This window comes from Babylonia areolata, chromosome 35 (assembly GCF_041734735.1).
Source record: "Babylonia areolata isolate BAREFJ2019XMU chromosome 35, ASM4173473v1, whole genome shotgun sequence".
NCBI lineage: Eukaryota > Metazoa > Mollusca > Gastropoda > Neogastropoda > Buccinidae > Babylonia > Babylonia areolata.
This window is the reverse complement of record NC_134910.1, coordinates 27,752,954-27,767,953: the sequence shown is the minus strand read 5'-3', so window position 1 is coordinate 27,767,953 and position 15,000 is coordinate 27,752,954. Positions and strand designations below refer to the sequence as shown.

Genomic DNA, 15,000 nt, shown 5'->3' with positions numbered 1-15,000 from the left:
GACAGAGAGACAGAGAGAGACAAAGAGAGAGAGAGAGAGAAAGAGAGAGAGAGAAAGAGAAAGAGAGACAGAGAGAAAGAGACAGAGAAAGAGAGAGAGAGAAAAAAAAACTTGAGCTTGAAGGACATAACTAATATAACATACAGTCTCGGTGAGAGAGAGAGAAACCTGGAGCTTGAAGGACATAACTTAAACTAATATAACAAACAGTCTCAGAAGCACCAAGTATTAATTAACCCCTTTACTGATGAACCCTGACGAAATGAGATGAGTGTGGTGGCACAAGTTTGAAGTGCAGAAGTTACTTTCTGTGTACTTTTCAATGCTGTCAATGTCATTGATTTTGCTGAAACAGAACTTATTCAAAGAACATAAAACCCACGTCACGCATGGTGCCCGACACCCTGACATGGAAGCTGATACTGTTTGCTCAGTCAGGCGGATAGCTCTTAATCGACAAGCACGCACGTTGTCAGCAATCAAGGGGTTAAAAGCCTCGCTGTGAGCCAGACGTCGCCTACACAACGGCGAAAGATTCACTAACAGACACAACAAACAAGTGGTGCTGAGAGACTGCACCAGAATGCACACGTTCACCAGCTGATATCAATGGGATTTCCATGTCAGCTGGGTTCATTCCTCCCCCCTAGGGACGGGCAGCAGCCTGAATTTCACACAAAGGGCAACCCTGATGTGGCTGAAGAACTGCACAATGCACAGCAATGCTGCGCCAAAACAAACTCATCAATTACAGTGCGACGCTATTCGGTATAATGCAATACAGTGTATCAAATTTTAGCTTTAACATTATTCTTTCAGTGATGTAATAGGTTTATTACTTTATATCAGGAATGGTTTTGACCTATAAACAATGATGTACAATCCATAACATGAGAAACAAAGCTATGTGTCAATCATGAGAAACAAAGCTATGTGTCAATCATGAGAAACAAAGCTATGTGTCAATCATGAGAAACAAAACTATGTGTCAAAGTTACAGGTCTATTTATAATTCCTTGATTATGTTGTGGGATGGTGTGTGTGATACACTCTTTGTGTGTGTGTGTGTGTGTGTGTGTGTGTGTGTGTGTGTGTGTGCATGTGCGTGAGCATGCACATGTGCAGGTGCGCACGAGTACTGTGCGTGATGCATGTGTGTGTGTGTGTGTGTGTGTGTGTGTGTGTGAGCGCGTTCGTGCACTTGCGTGCGTGCAGACAGGCATGTGTATGTACATGTATGTGCAGTTGAGTACATGTGTGTGCTCTCTGTGTGTGTGTGTGTGCGTGCGTGCAAGTGACAAGACAGCAACAGACAATGGAGGAGGAGAGGAAGAGACAACATGTCCACGAGTGTAGGCATCCTGTGAGTGAGCACCTTTCAAGACCTTTCCGGCGCCATCAGTGTCCTGTTGACACTGCAGCATGGCTTGTCGCCAGTCTCCTCGTTCACATTTTTGTAACCAACCCATTAAACACAATTGTGCGATACACTACACGGACAGCTCCAATTTCAAAGTGTCAACATGTGCAGACTGATCCATATATCATGTTACACAACTGCTTTTAAAACTTTTTTTTTTTAAATGGGGGGTCGGGAGGTGGGGCGGAGACGGGTGTGGGGGAGCGGGGGGGGGACAGAATAAGCCCAATGTGAAGGTGTGGCATCCGATAAGAACAATAGTTACAGGTTTAGAACATGACAGAGAAGAAGCGTGTAGGAGTGTGTGCACACATTAGCACAGAGATAAATGAGCATGTATGAGTGTGTGCACACATTAACACAAGACAGAGCAGGGCATGCATGAGTGCACACACATCAGCCCACAACAGAGCAGAGCAAATATGAGAGTATGCACACATTAGCACATGACAGAGCAAAGAATGTGAGAGTGTGCACACATTAGCACATGACAGAGCAAAGAATGTGAGAGTGTGCACACATTAGCACATGACAGAGCAAAGAATGTGAGAGTGTGCACACATTAGCACATGACAGAGCAAAGAATGTGAGAGTATGCACACATTAGCACATGACAGAGCAAAGAATGTGAGAGTGTGCACACATTAGCACATGACAGAGCAAAGAATGTGAGAGTGTGCACACATTAGCACATGACAGAGCAAAGAATGTGAGAGTATGCACACATTAGCACATGGCAGAGCAAAGAATGTGAGAGTATGCACACATTAGCACATGACAGAGCAAAGAATGTGAGAGTGTGCACACATTAGCACCTGACAGAGAAGAAACGTATGACTGTGAGTGAGTGCACTCATCAACACATGACAGAGCACTGCATGTACGAGTGTGCACACACTGCAGCGCATGACAGAGCAGAGCATATGTATTCATGAGTGTGTGCATGCATTAGCACATGGCATCCGATATGAACAATAGTTACAGGTTTAGAACATGACAGAGAAGAAGTGTGTAGGAGTGTGTGCACACATTAGCACAGAGATAAATGAGCATGTATGAGTGTGTGCACACATTAAGTGATTAACATAAGACAGAACAGGGCATGCATAAGTGCACACACATTAGCCCACAACAGAGCAGAGCATATATGAGAGTATGCACACATTAGCACATGACAGAGCAAAGAATGTGAGAGTGTGCACACATTAGCACATGACAGAGCAAAGAATGTGTGAGTGTGCACACACTAGCACCTGACAGAGAAGAAACGTATGACTGTGAGTGAGTGCACTCATCTACACATGACAGAGCACAGCATGTACGAGTGTGCACACACAGTTGCGCATGACAGAGCAGAGCATATGTATTCCTGAGTGTGTGCACGCATTAGCACATGGCAGGGCAGAGCACCATGAGAGTATGCACACATTAGCAAAAGGCACTGAAGCAAGCGTATGAGTGAGTGCACACACATGACAGAGCACAGCATGTATGGGTGTGCACAGACATTAGCACATGACAGAGCAGAGCATGTATGAGTGTGCACACTCAGTAACACATGACAAAGAGGAGCTTGCATGAGTATACGCACCTATTCGCACAAGGCAGAGAAGAGTGAGTGTGAGTAAGTGCACCCATTAGTACAAGACACAGAAGAGTATGACTATGACTAACTGCACCCGTTAGCACAAGACAGAAAAGAGCATGTATGGGTGCATGCACACACACTGGCACTAGAAAGAGAAGAAGAGAGTATGTGAGTGTGCTCACTAGTGAGCGCGCATGGGCAAGTGCCAATGCACACACATACATGTGCACATTTGAAGGAGAGAACTGAATCCATAACTTTCAATTCAGCCATGGCTGCAGGCTGTAATCACAGTTCAGTTCCAAGCGAAAACCACTATCGTTTTTTTTTTGGGGGGGGGTCTCCAAAGCAAGCATGTAATCTGTGCACGACACCAATTCTGTTCCAATCCCCTGTGATGCTGCATCTATCACTCCCCATGATTTACACACCTCACTCCACCCCCATCCCCCTTCCCCCTATCCTCCACCCCTCCTGATCATCCTACCCTTTGGGGGGGGAGGGGGAGTAGGGGGGTGGGGGGGGAAGACTGAAGAGGAATTCCACACAGTGTGAAGATGAATAAGGCCAGCTTAGTTCCCCTGCCTCGCAGCCCTATCACAGTGTCAGTCTGTCATTGTGAATCGGCAGACTCATCCAATAATATCAAATGGGTTCTTGATGTTGGCCAGTGTGGGCTGAAGTTGCAATGTCCCTCTCTTGTCTGTCTATCTCTGTCTCTCTCTGCACACACAAACACCCACGCCCACCCACCACACCTGTGATTCTCTCTCTCTCTCTCTCTCTCTCTGTCCCCAGTTTAAAGAATGCATTAATGCTCTCTCTCTCTCTCTCTCTCTCTCTCTCTCTCTCTCTCTCTCTCTCCCACCCCCCAGTTTAAAGAATGCATTAATGCTCTCTCTCTCTCTCCCACTCCCCAGTTTAAAGAATGCATTGATGCTCTCTCTCTCTCTCTCTCTCTCTCTCTCCTACCCCCCAGTTTAAAGAATGCATTAATGCTCTCTCTCTCTCTCTCTCTCTCTCTCCCTCCCTCCCTCCCTCGCACAGAGTTTTCGGGGACATGTATGTACACACAACATGCATGCTCATTCATCCAGCTCTTCCATCTCCCCTCTCCTTTCGACGTTCATGCATACAGACACAAAACAAACAATGCCAAATGCACACACACACACACACACACACACATGTACGCATGCACACACTCACACACACACACACACACATATTGCATACCCACAAACACACTTACAGTAACACACCTGAACATGTCAAAAAGAGTAGGTCAGGAAGACAAGACACATGTTCACACCTCTGAAGACTGGTGGATACATATCTGTGTCACAGCGCAAGTGCCACTGACTGAGTGACGTAGGACAAGCTGTGCTGCTGGACAAGCTTCACTATGCAAAACCCAATCTGTCACAGACCTCAGAATTTCCCACTATCACGTACACACTCTCCCTATCACAGACAGGCACTCCCTCTCTAAAATGCACTCAATACTCTCTCTCTCTCTCTCTCTCTCTCACACACACACACACACACACTTTTATTTTTTTTAATCTTCTCTCCTTTTTTTCTGAGAGGCAGGATGATTACAAAGCTGTATAAGCTTACTCATTCACCCTCAATAAAGATCAGTCTGATCTCTCTCTCTCTCTCTCTGTCAAAAAAAAAAGAAAAAAAAAAAAAAGGCAGCCTCTATTTAAAACACACACACACACACACACACACACACACACACAGAGGCCTTCCAACATGGAAACAACCCCCTTCCTCCTTCCCCCCACCCCCTTCTCCTCCTACCTCCTTAGCTGCTCTCTCTCTCTCTCTCTCTCTCTCTCTCTCTCTGTCTCTCTCTCTCTCTTATTAATGCACTGTAAAACAAGAGGACAGGAAAGCTGTGTCTTTGGAGGGAGAGACTAAACAGGCACATCACGAAAAAAAAAGAAAAGGAAATGGGCCTGTGGGCTGTATCTGAAACTCCCCCCCCCCCCCCCCCCCCCCCCCCCCCTCTCTCAAGCTTCCCCTGCCTAATGCATCACCCTTCCATTTTACACACACACACACACACACAGAGTGAACAGGCTGAACAGACAACAGAGTGGGGAGAAGGGTAGCAGCATCCTAATAATATTATTTTTAAAAATTATGTAATGATACCCTCATTTTCAGGCACCTGCGTTGGTGAGTGGTAAACAGTCATCTCTTCCCCAAGCTTTCATGAACACTCAGGTGACTGTTGAACACAATGAGACTGTTCCTATGCCCCCTCTCCTTCCCCTCCTCCTCCTCCTCCTCGCATCCCCCACCTCCCCACCCTCTCACCCACCCTGCACACAACCACCTCTCCTTGAACACTGTGTGACTGTTCCTATCCTACCCGCCCACCCCCATTCACCATCCACCCACCACACACCCCACCCCCTCCATCATACCAAGCAGATGGAAGAGAGAAGTGGTCCTTTTTTCTGTCTTTTTTTTCTTTTTTCTTTTTTTCTTTCTTCTTTGGTTTGTTGGGGGGTTTTTTTCTTCTTTTTTTTTTGTTCATGAGTGGATGGGGGGGAGTTTTGGGTTTTTAACCTACACTGAACAGGAAGCAGGAAGAGTTTTAGGGGGGGAAAAAAAAAGCTCTGCCAAGCTGACTTTCAAAAAGTTTCATCTCCCAATAACTGAGGAAGTCATAGTCATCATCGCCATCATCATCACCACCATCATCATAATGGTAAATAATAACAACAACAATAATAATAGTAGCAGCAGCAATAACAATAATGCTAATGATAACGCCAAATGGGTATTTACACACTGTTTAACCTGCAGCTCAAAGTGCACTTAACAATACACAATATACATGAAAGAATGCAAAGTACAAAAATTACAAAATCCCCACAAATAATATTTCAAAATGATATGACAGCACTCACAATACTATTATGTCCTCCTAATTCTCTAACATCCCCTTAGAGCTTGGTCTCCGACCGAGGATAGGCGCTATATAAGTATCCATATCAATCAATCAATCCCCCATCCCCTCTCCCACGGGACACACTGTATCCAACTGAGTTCACACGTGACAGGGGTCAGTCTTCAAAAGGATGCAACAGAACAAAGTTTAGAATATGTCATGTCTAGTATTCTACCCAACAGGAAGAGATCTGGTCCTGTTTGCTGCTCGGCACATTCTGTGAACAATGTTTCAACTGACTGACCATCATGGACCTCATGATGTGTAAACGCTCTATGCACATCTTCTCTCTCGGAATGGCCTTTACTTGTTACTCATGACACATTCTGATGTTAATCTATTCTCACTCTGTATATCTCTCTCTCTTCTCCCCCATGCCCCCCTCCCCCTCCACACCCCCACTCTCTTTCACTCTCTCCCTCACAATACGCACATAATCATTCATCCAACCGGAACTCACCTGTGCATCCACAGGCTCGTGACTCACCCCACACAATCTCAGCCCACTGCTGAACCCAACGTGCAAAAAAAACATGTCAAAGGTTGGACCCAAAAGATAACCCCAGACTTGAAATGAGGTATAAACCAGCAAAACATGACCCACTGAGTGCACCATTTCACCACGACTGCAGCACCACGCATGCCAACACACCCCACGCGACACACCAAACCCAACTGACCTTACGCTATGTGACAGTGGTCTTCAAAAGGACACAGCAGACTAGTGTAACTTGCATTATACTGTATGACCGACACAACAGGAATAGATCAGGGAAGACAACGGCTCCTGTGAACACCGTGTTCCTGTTGACGATCATGGACATGATGTGAACAGGACACACTAGCCATCTCACCCTCATTTCTATCTCTGCCTCTCACACAGCACATCGCCTCCTATCTCTGTCTCTGTCTGTCTGTCTCTCTCTCTCTCACACACACACACACACACACACACACACACACACACATGCAAATCAAAAAGTTCTGAGCATAATCAACTGTCCCATTTTCTCCTTTCTACAGACCTATTTCTTGTTTCTCAGAACTCATTCCAGAAACTGATAACTCTCTCTCTCTAACACACACACACACACACACACACACATATATATATATATATATATATATACTTAACAGCAAAGCAATGATAAATCTCAAAAAAACATGAACACAACACAGCACAACACAAGACACACACACACATACACACACACAGATGCAGAAGGAAATGACAAACCCATGGTATGCAAAATAAAATCACTCTTACTTGCAACTGATGTTTGTAAACACTGCGTCTGTCTCTGACTCTGCAAAGTGTTATGCATATATCTGCACTGGCAAACGCAAAGCAATGGAAAATCAATACTCTCTCTCTCTCTCTCTGTCACCCCTTCTGTTCAAGCTCTTCTTATTTGTCCTCAAGCTTCATTCTCTCTGCCTTCTTTCTCAGAGAAGAGAGTGAGGTACATCATTCCTGAGAGTACTTACCATGTGATCAATTTTCACCTCTTAACATCTAAGAGTGGAGTGTGGCCTTGTGGTCAGAACTCCTGCCCCACCCCACACACACACACACACACACAAAGCCAAAGTTACAAGGATGAAGACTCAAATCAGGCATGAACCAGGAATCATTCTCCAGCTCCACCAAACCTATACAGATGCTTTTTGATTATCAAATCTTTAGATGGAGATGACACACCAAGATTTAAAAAAAAAAAAAAAAAAATGCATGCCCTAAGACTAGTAAGAGCTGTCAATCACAACCAAAAAACAAGACGCCCCCATCAAAACCCTACAGCAAATCTGCTTTCAAATAAAACAGTTTTATATCTAACATGCAGAACAAAAAAGAAGGAGGAGGAAAAAAAAGAAATGAAAGCATACAGCGCTGAGGCATCAACCTTTCCTCAGGGACAGCAGCCTGAATTTCATTCATAAGCGGGCCAGTTAGACTAGAGAGAGTGTCGGCCTTCCAATCTGAAGGTCCACCGCCTGCTGGGTTGAGTGTGGAGGATGTTTCCTTGCACTCTCCCCAGTCAACATTATGTGCTGATCTGCTAGTCACTCGATCACTCTCATGTGCATACATACACTGATACTGATGAAATTATATTCATGTTAAAAAAAACTTTTTTTTTTTTTTTTTTTTTTTTTTTTTTTTTTAACTTAATCCTTATCTGCAGTCAGTGGGTTATGAAAACGTAAACATTCCCAGCAAGCACCCCCCCACCCCCACCCCCCACCACCACCCCCAAAACAGAGTGACTGCATGCATGGCCAGTTAATTGCTGATGCATGTAAAAGCCTAAATAAAATGCACCAATAAACATTTTTTTAGATTCAGAAATTCAAAAACACATTTTTACGCACACACACGCACACACACATATAAGCATGCACACACAGGCATGTGCGCACACACACACACACACACACACACACAAAGCATACACAGACTGGCATGTGCGCAAACACACACACACACACACACACACACACAATCTCACTCACACTTTTGAGAACACTCCTGCAGTCTGGCCATTTCCACCCCCATCCCAAAGAAACAGCCCACTGTCACTTATCCCTGCTTATCAGTCCCTAGGAACCACCTCCTTCTAGCCTGGTCCTTCTGGCCCACAGATAAGGCTCAATCACTAATCAACCAGGTTAATTACTTCGGTAATGAAAGATGTGGGCGTGTGTGACGTCCAGACAGCAGACAGCAGGGGAAATGGGGAAAGTGCAGTGCAAGGAACTTTCGGCAGGTTGAAGATGAGAGCTGTGAGAAAAAAATGAGGTGAATGGGTGAGAGAAAATCTGAATGGCCGTGTGTGTTTGTCGGTCTGTGGGTGGGTGGGTGGTGTGTGTGTGTGTGTGTGTGTGTGTGTGTGTGTGTGTGTGTGTGTGTGTCCATGTGAGCGCACATGCGCACATTTCTGCATGTGCATGTGTTTACATGCGAGTGTGTACACACGCATGCGCACATGTGCCTATGTTCATGTGTTTGCGTGCACATGTGTTTGTGATGCGTGTGTGTGTGCATGTGTGTGTGTGAGAGAGTATGAACACGTGTGTGTCCATGCGAGCACACATGAGCACATTTCTGCAGGTGCATGTGTTTACATGCGAGTGTGTACACACGCATGCGCACATGTGCCTATGTTCATGTGTTTGCGTGCACATGTGTTTGTGATGCGTGTGTGTGTACGTGTGTGTGTGTGTGTGTGAGAGTATGAACACATGTGTATGTGTGCATGCTTGTTAAGTGAATACATGTTGTGTGTTTGTGTGTGTGTGTGTGTGTGTGTGTGTGTGTGTGTGTGTGTCTGTCTGTCTGTCTGTCTGTCTGTCTGTCTGTCTGTCTGTGTCTGCATGTGCCTGTCTTGCACCTCTTAGGTCCACAAACATATATTTCTCTGTTTGCTGTTTTACTTTTAATAAAATAAACAGCATGCACAATGCTTTTCTGAGCAAAATTCGCTTGGTTTTCTTTTTAAAGCTTCTAAGATTTCCTCTCAAAACCTTTAAAAATAGCAACTTCCAAATTATTAATGGCGGTTATCAATTTACATCAATAAACATATAACACAATGCAATGACAAGTGTTACAAATCACTTCAACAAGTAATATAAATTATAACTCCCCCTTCCCCCAGTGCCTGCCGTTTCCCCAATGTCGTTTTCAACCTGGCCACTGTAATGTTCCCAATCACATGCTGTGGTGTTTAGACAACTAAAATCATAGCCATACTACCACAGTCATCACAAACTGCGACATTTGAAAGGCAGGCCTTGATAGTGCACAGCAAATCAAAGCAAACCCCTCTCCCCCTCTCTCGCATGCCCACGCCCCCTTCTTTCTCTTCCATCCTTTGCAACTGATGCAATACTGGAACTGCGCACAACTGACATGTATCGATGTCATCAACAACAACAACAACACACACACACACACACACACACACACGCAAAGAACTGGAAAAAAAAACCGGCTATGACCCATACCAGCACATCCTGTTCCCAGTTTTCCACTTGGTGTACTTGCACAAATGATCTTTCCTGTGCTTATCAACCTCCCTCACATTTTCTATTTCCTCAGGGGATCATGAGAGACAGTTTTTTTTTTGTTGTTTTTTTTTAACAGTTGTACAGCTTGTTTCCGAAAGATCATATAAATATTTTATACACATAATCACAACATCTGGTATTCAACTTTACTTATGTATATCTATGCAAACCAGTGCGTGAATGTGTAAATGGGTATGGGTGCTTTAAGTATTCATGAACATGTTTGAGGTTTGTGTATGTGCAAATATATATATATATATATATATACATATATATATATATATATATATATGGAAGGGAGAGACTCAGAATGTGGAATATAAAGGAGGGAAAGGAAACCATCTTCTTCTCAACACTCATATTGTTTTTAAACAGATGTCCTTCGTAAACTTTCTTTTTCTCTGCACCTCTGAAACTTATCTGTTATCACCACTATACTGTCTTGAATTCTGCCATTTTTTTTTCATGTTGCCTCTTTCACTGAACAGTAGAGCAAAGCCAGCATAAAACTGATGAATAATGATTGCTAACACCAAAACAGCCCTAATTTATTATATTCATATTAAAGATTTTAAAAGCCACAAAAATCAGAAAGACATTTTTGTTTCTAAATTCCATCCCTGAATCCATGTCCCAATTTCATCCCATAATCTCCATCACTTTGAGCTTTTCATTGCTAGGGCTCACCCAAGAACATGACCTGAAGCAATTGCACTGCTTCAAGTTTTCTGAAAGCTTTCTGAACTTTCTGTTAATTAATTAAGCCATGGATCAAGTTTAATCCAATGAGGCACTGGTGTGCTAATTTGGGGCTTTACTGGGAAACAATGGCGTTCCCGCTGACTCGGTGCAGGCTGGTATGGGCAGACAGACCTTTACAAGACCGACAAAGCAACTGATTCAAATCTTCCTCCTTTAGCCAACACTGTTGCATCTATCGGACAGATTCCGCCAAAAATAACTCCTTTATTATCACAGGGTGCCTGTTTGTGCAAGTGAGACAGTGAGGTAATGACCAGACTGTGCACCTGATTGCATCCCCCCCCCCACCCCCCACCCCCCCTCTGTCTCTTTCTCTCTTGTGTGTATGCATGTAGGTGTGTGGGAGTGGTGGAGGGAGTGAGAGAATGAGCGAGAGAGTGAGTGAGTGAGTAAGAGAGAGTGAGAGAGAGAAAGTGTGTGTGTGTGTGTGTGTGTGTGTGTGTGTGTGTGTGTGTGTGTGTGTGTGTGTGTGTGTTTGTCTGTGTGTTTTTCTTGTGTGTGTGTCTGTGTGTGTGTCTGTGTGTGTGTGTGTGTGTGTCTGTGTGTGTGTGTCTGTCTGTGAGATGAAAAGAAAACAGGAGTATCAAAGAAAACAGCAGTATCACCATATCTGGACACACACACACACACACACACACAAGACAAAAAGAAAACAGCAGTATCACCATACCCGAACACACACTCACACACACACACACACACACACACACACACACAAGACAAAAACAAAACAGCAGTATCACCATACCTGGACTACAGGGTTGCTCTCTCACCAGAATCAACAGCCTGCTTTCCCACACAAAAAATCTGTCGAAAAGAAAAACAAAACAGTACTCAGTACTGTATGATATAAATTACATATTTCAAAACTTTCAATGACTTACAAATCACAGCGTTACAAATTAACAGTACAATTCTGTCACATACCGAAAAAGTGTACTGTGACGATATGGTCTGTCAATAACAATTACCAAACTTCTTCCTCAATAGATGAACAAACAAATGACATGAATACTTGAAAGCAATAATAAAATGAATTATGTACTGTTTTCTATAAGTCAACAGAACTGAAATAATGAAAAAACAAAAAATATATTGTTTTGCACTGGTTTATACAATCAGTGCAAATCAAAAGAAGAAAATAACACATACTATCAGTATCACACACACACCCATGCACACAAACATGTGCATGCATGTGCACACGCGGCACAGAGTCTGATATCACATGCGAAAAGACGTTAAGCGGAAGTCCACACACATGACTAAGGGTTAACAAATAACCAGTAAATGTAAATCATATAGTGCTAAGTTGCTAAAGCAAAAGTCCGACAACAATTTCTTGAGCTCAGTTAGCTTCTTTTTTTCTTTTTCTTTCACAAACAAGTTATCTTCTTGCTTGAAAACTTCAATTCATTAATCATATACACAGGGTGTGTGGGTAGCACCATTGATCTTAATCAGTCAATGGCACTAAGTTTGCTTAGCTTTCAGAATTTCCATAAGTCTATGGAATAATCATACAGACTTGGGAAAGTTTGTTTTTTTTTTGGTTTTTTGTTTTGTTTTGTTTTTTGTTGTTGTTTTTTGAGAAATCAGTGGATGCATAAAATTTCTGCAAATGAGCAGGATAGTCTCAGCATCCTTGGAAGGCTCTTTCCCACTTTTGTTGTTGTTGTTTTGTTCTCTTTCTCTTTTTGTTCCTTCCATCATCATTTTTCACTTGGGAAAATTCTGAAGTCAACACAGTCAGTGGTGCTAACTGCTAAGATCGCTAATGTAACCCTGCCCATGTGCCTATCACATCCAGAATGAAAGTTGATTAGTCAGCTTACCTTTCTTTTTTCTTTTAGCTCCATGAAATAAAATATGTTTGTTTATTTTTTCCAAAACTGGAAAAGCAACAGCTTACACAAAGAACCTGTGTCTTTCAATACTTCTTTTCCATTATCTTATAAAAAGATAGCTGTATTTATGACTTTTTGATCATTGGATGTCCGTGATTTAATGGTGCTGGATAGGTTTTCATTAAAAAAAAAAAAAAGTAATATGATACATCTTATATGATATCATGTTATGTACAAAACAGAAATTACACCTTATGCCCACAACACCCCCTACCTCTCACCATAGACACACACACACACAAAAATCACAGACACTAACACTTACATTCCCAAAATTATAACTATTGGTATCAGAAGAAATGAGAAGAGAGAAAAAGATAATTCATAAGACTGAGCATAATAATTAAATATCTACTTTGTGCAATGAAAAGCAAAGTGTTGGTACAGCTGGTATTTTTCAACAAATACATTATTTAGTCTCAGGAAGTTAGTTTTTTTTAAGTTACACACACACACACACACACACACACACACACACACACACACACACACACACACACACAACTAAGCCAAATTTAGTTGTAAGTTTCCACACATTATTTTACTTTCCAGAATATTGATGTTTTGCTCACCTTAAATAATCAACAACGCAAGTACACACATCTGTATACATGTAAACTGAAATGGCTAGTCATGCATAAAGGAAGTTTCCAGCGTATTACATTTCCACTGATCCCACTCAACATTCCCAGCTCATTCCACTGACGTCAGCTCCAGTCAAGGATGGACTGCAGCACTGTGATAAGACAAGCCTTTCCTTCCTGCTGTCTTAAAATCAGTACTGCTCTATGTCTTAAACTCGTAGTCCTAACATAATCTTCACACTGAAACAAGTAAAGCGAGAGAACAGGATTTCTTTTTTAAAGAAAGATTTTTTTAAAGTAATCACTATTAATGTTTTCTTTATACATTAACGAATGCATTTTATCATTCAGATTCAGAATATCACACACACACACACACACACACACACACACACACATGCACGCACACGCACATACCATGCAATCATTATTTCTGTATATATAAATGAATTCATTTTATCACTGACAATATCACACACACAGATGTGCATGCATACATACATGATATATATATATATATATATATATATATATATATTTCAATTCATAAAACTTTCACTTAAGTCACATGGTTTTCATGCTCTTGTTTTTCAAAATATAATGGGCATTTCCTATTTACTTGGCCATGTGTTCTGAGTTATGTGTGCAGGAAAGAAACACTCCTGTACATGAACAGGACATGTACCATGACACATCAATCAAAACCATATAACAGAGTGTGTGTACCTGTAAATAGCTTGTTAAAGTTATTTTCAACCATGACATCTTCATTATCTATATATTCCAATATTTGTCTGTTTTTGTTAAACTTGTACAGATTTTCTACTAATTCTAGTAAATCATATCATGTTAATGACATATTCCAATACTGGCTTCCTTTGTAGAACTTCTAGGGTATGTTTTACAAATTCTATTAATTCTAAAAATAAATAGTAATAATAAATTCCCATTAAAATCTATAAATTGCTTTAGTTTTATGATAAGATATAAAAAAAAAAGTATGTATGCTGATTCTGTATGCAGAATTGCTGCAAGCATTTATAAAGTGGTATCACTACTTAAGTTACACACCACACATTATTTTGAAGATTATTCATTCAACAGCATTCGACCTTGTCACTGAATATATCAAATATATAAAATAAAAAGGTATCGGCTTATATTACTCTGCAATCTTAAATACCAAAGTTACATTTTAACATTGTGTGAGTGCGGTTTTCTGTTAAATAATGCCTAAACTCGAGCTAATGAAGTGAAACACCAAGTTTTGTTCATCAACATCTTTACGATAACAACAACTCGCGAACGGAAAACAAACCACTCCAGCACTCGTTCTGATCGAAATAAATATCATTGCATGAAAAAATGAATTCCGAAATCTGACTCTGATCGATGACCAAACAGTTGCATCGCCGCACTTTCCCCTTTAGTCCCTTGATGACGTTTGGTTTCAACACTACAGTGCACAGAAGGGTGACAGCAGAAATTGGAAGCAAACAATGAATCAATCACATCATCATCATTCTTGAAAGATAGGCACATTCGCGAACATAAGGGCAAAAAAGATCTGTAAAAAAAAATGTCGAGAGAAAATGAACACATATGTACAGACCTCACTGATGAAGCACTCAACAAAGCAACACAGTCGCTGGCTTGTTGACACCGCAGAGAGAGACCTGCTACAGTCTAAAATAACT

At 41.9% G+C, this 15,000-nt stretch overlaps 1 protein-coding gene across 1 annotated transcript in view; it reads right to left on the bottom strand.

The window, feature by feature from the left end:
* LOC143277927 (sodium- and chloride-dependent GABA transporter ine-like) overlaps nucleotides 1-15,000 on the bottom strand; it is a 65,690-nt gene that overhangs the window by 50,587 nt on the left and 103 nt on the right. The window contains exons 1-2 of the mRNA XM_076582902.1: nucleotides 14,916-15,000; nucleotides 11,561-11,619 (exon numbers count right to left, since the gene is read on the bottom strand). The exon at nucleotides 14,916-15,000 is cut by the window's right edge and continues 103 nt beyond it. The gene's annotated coding sequence lies outside the window, so the exon portion shown is untranslated. The remainder of the gene's footprint in view (nucleotides 1-11,560; nucleotides 11,620-14,915) is intronic.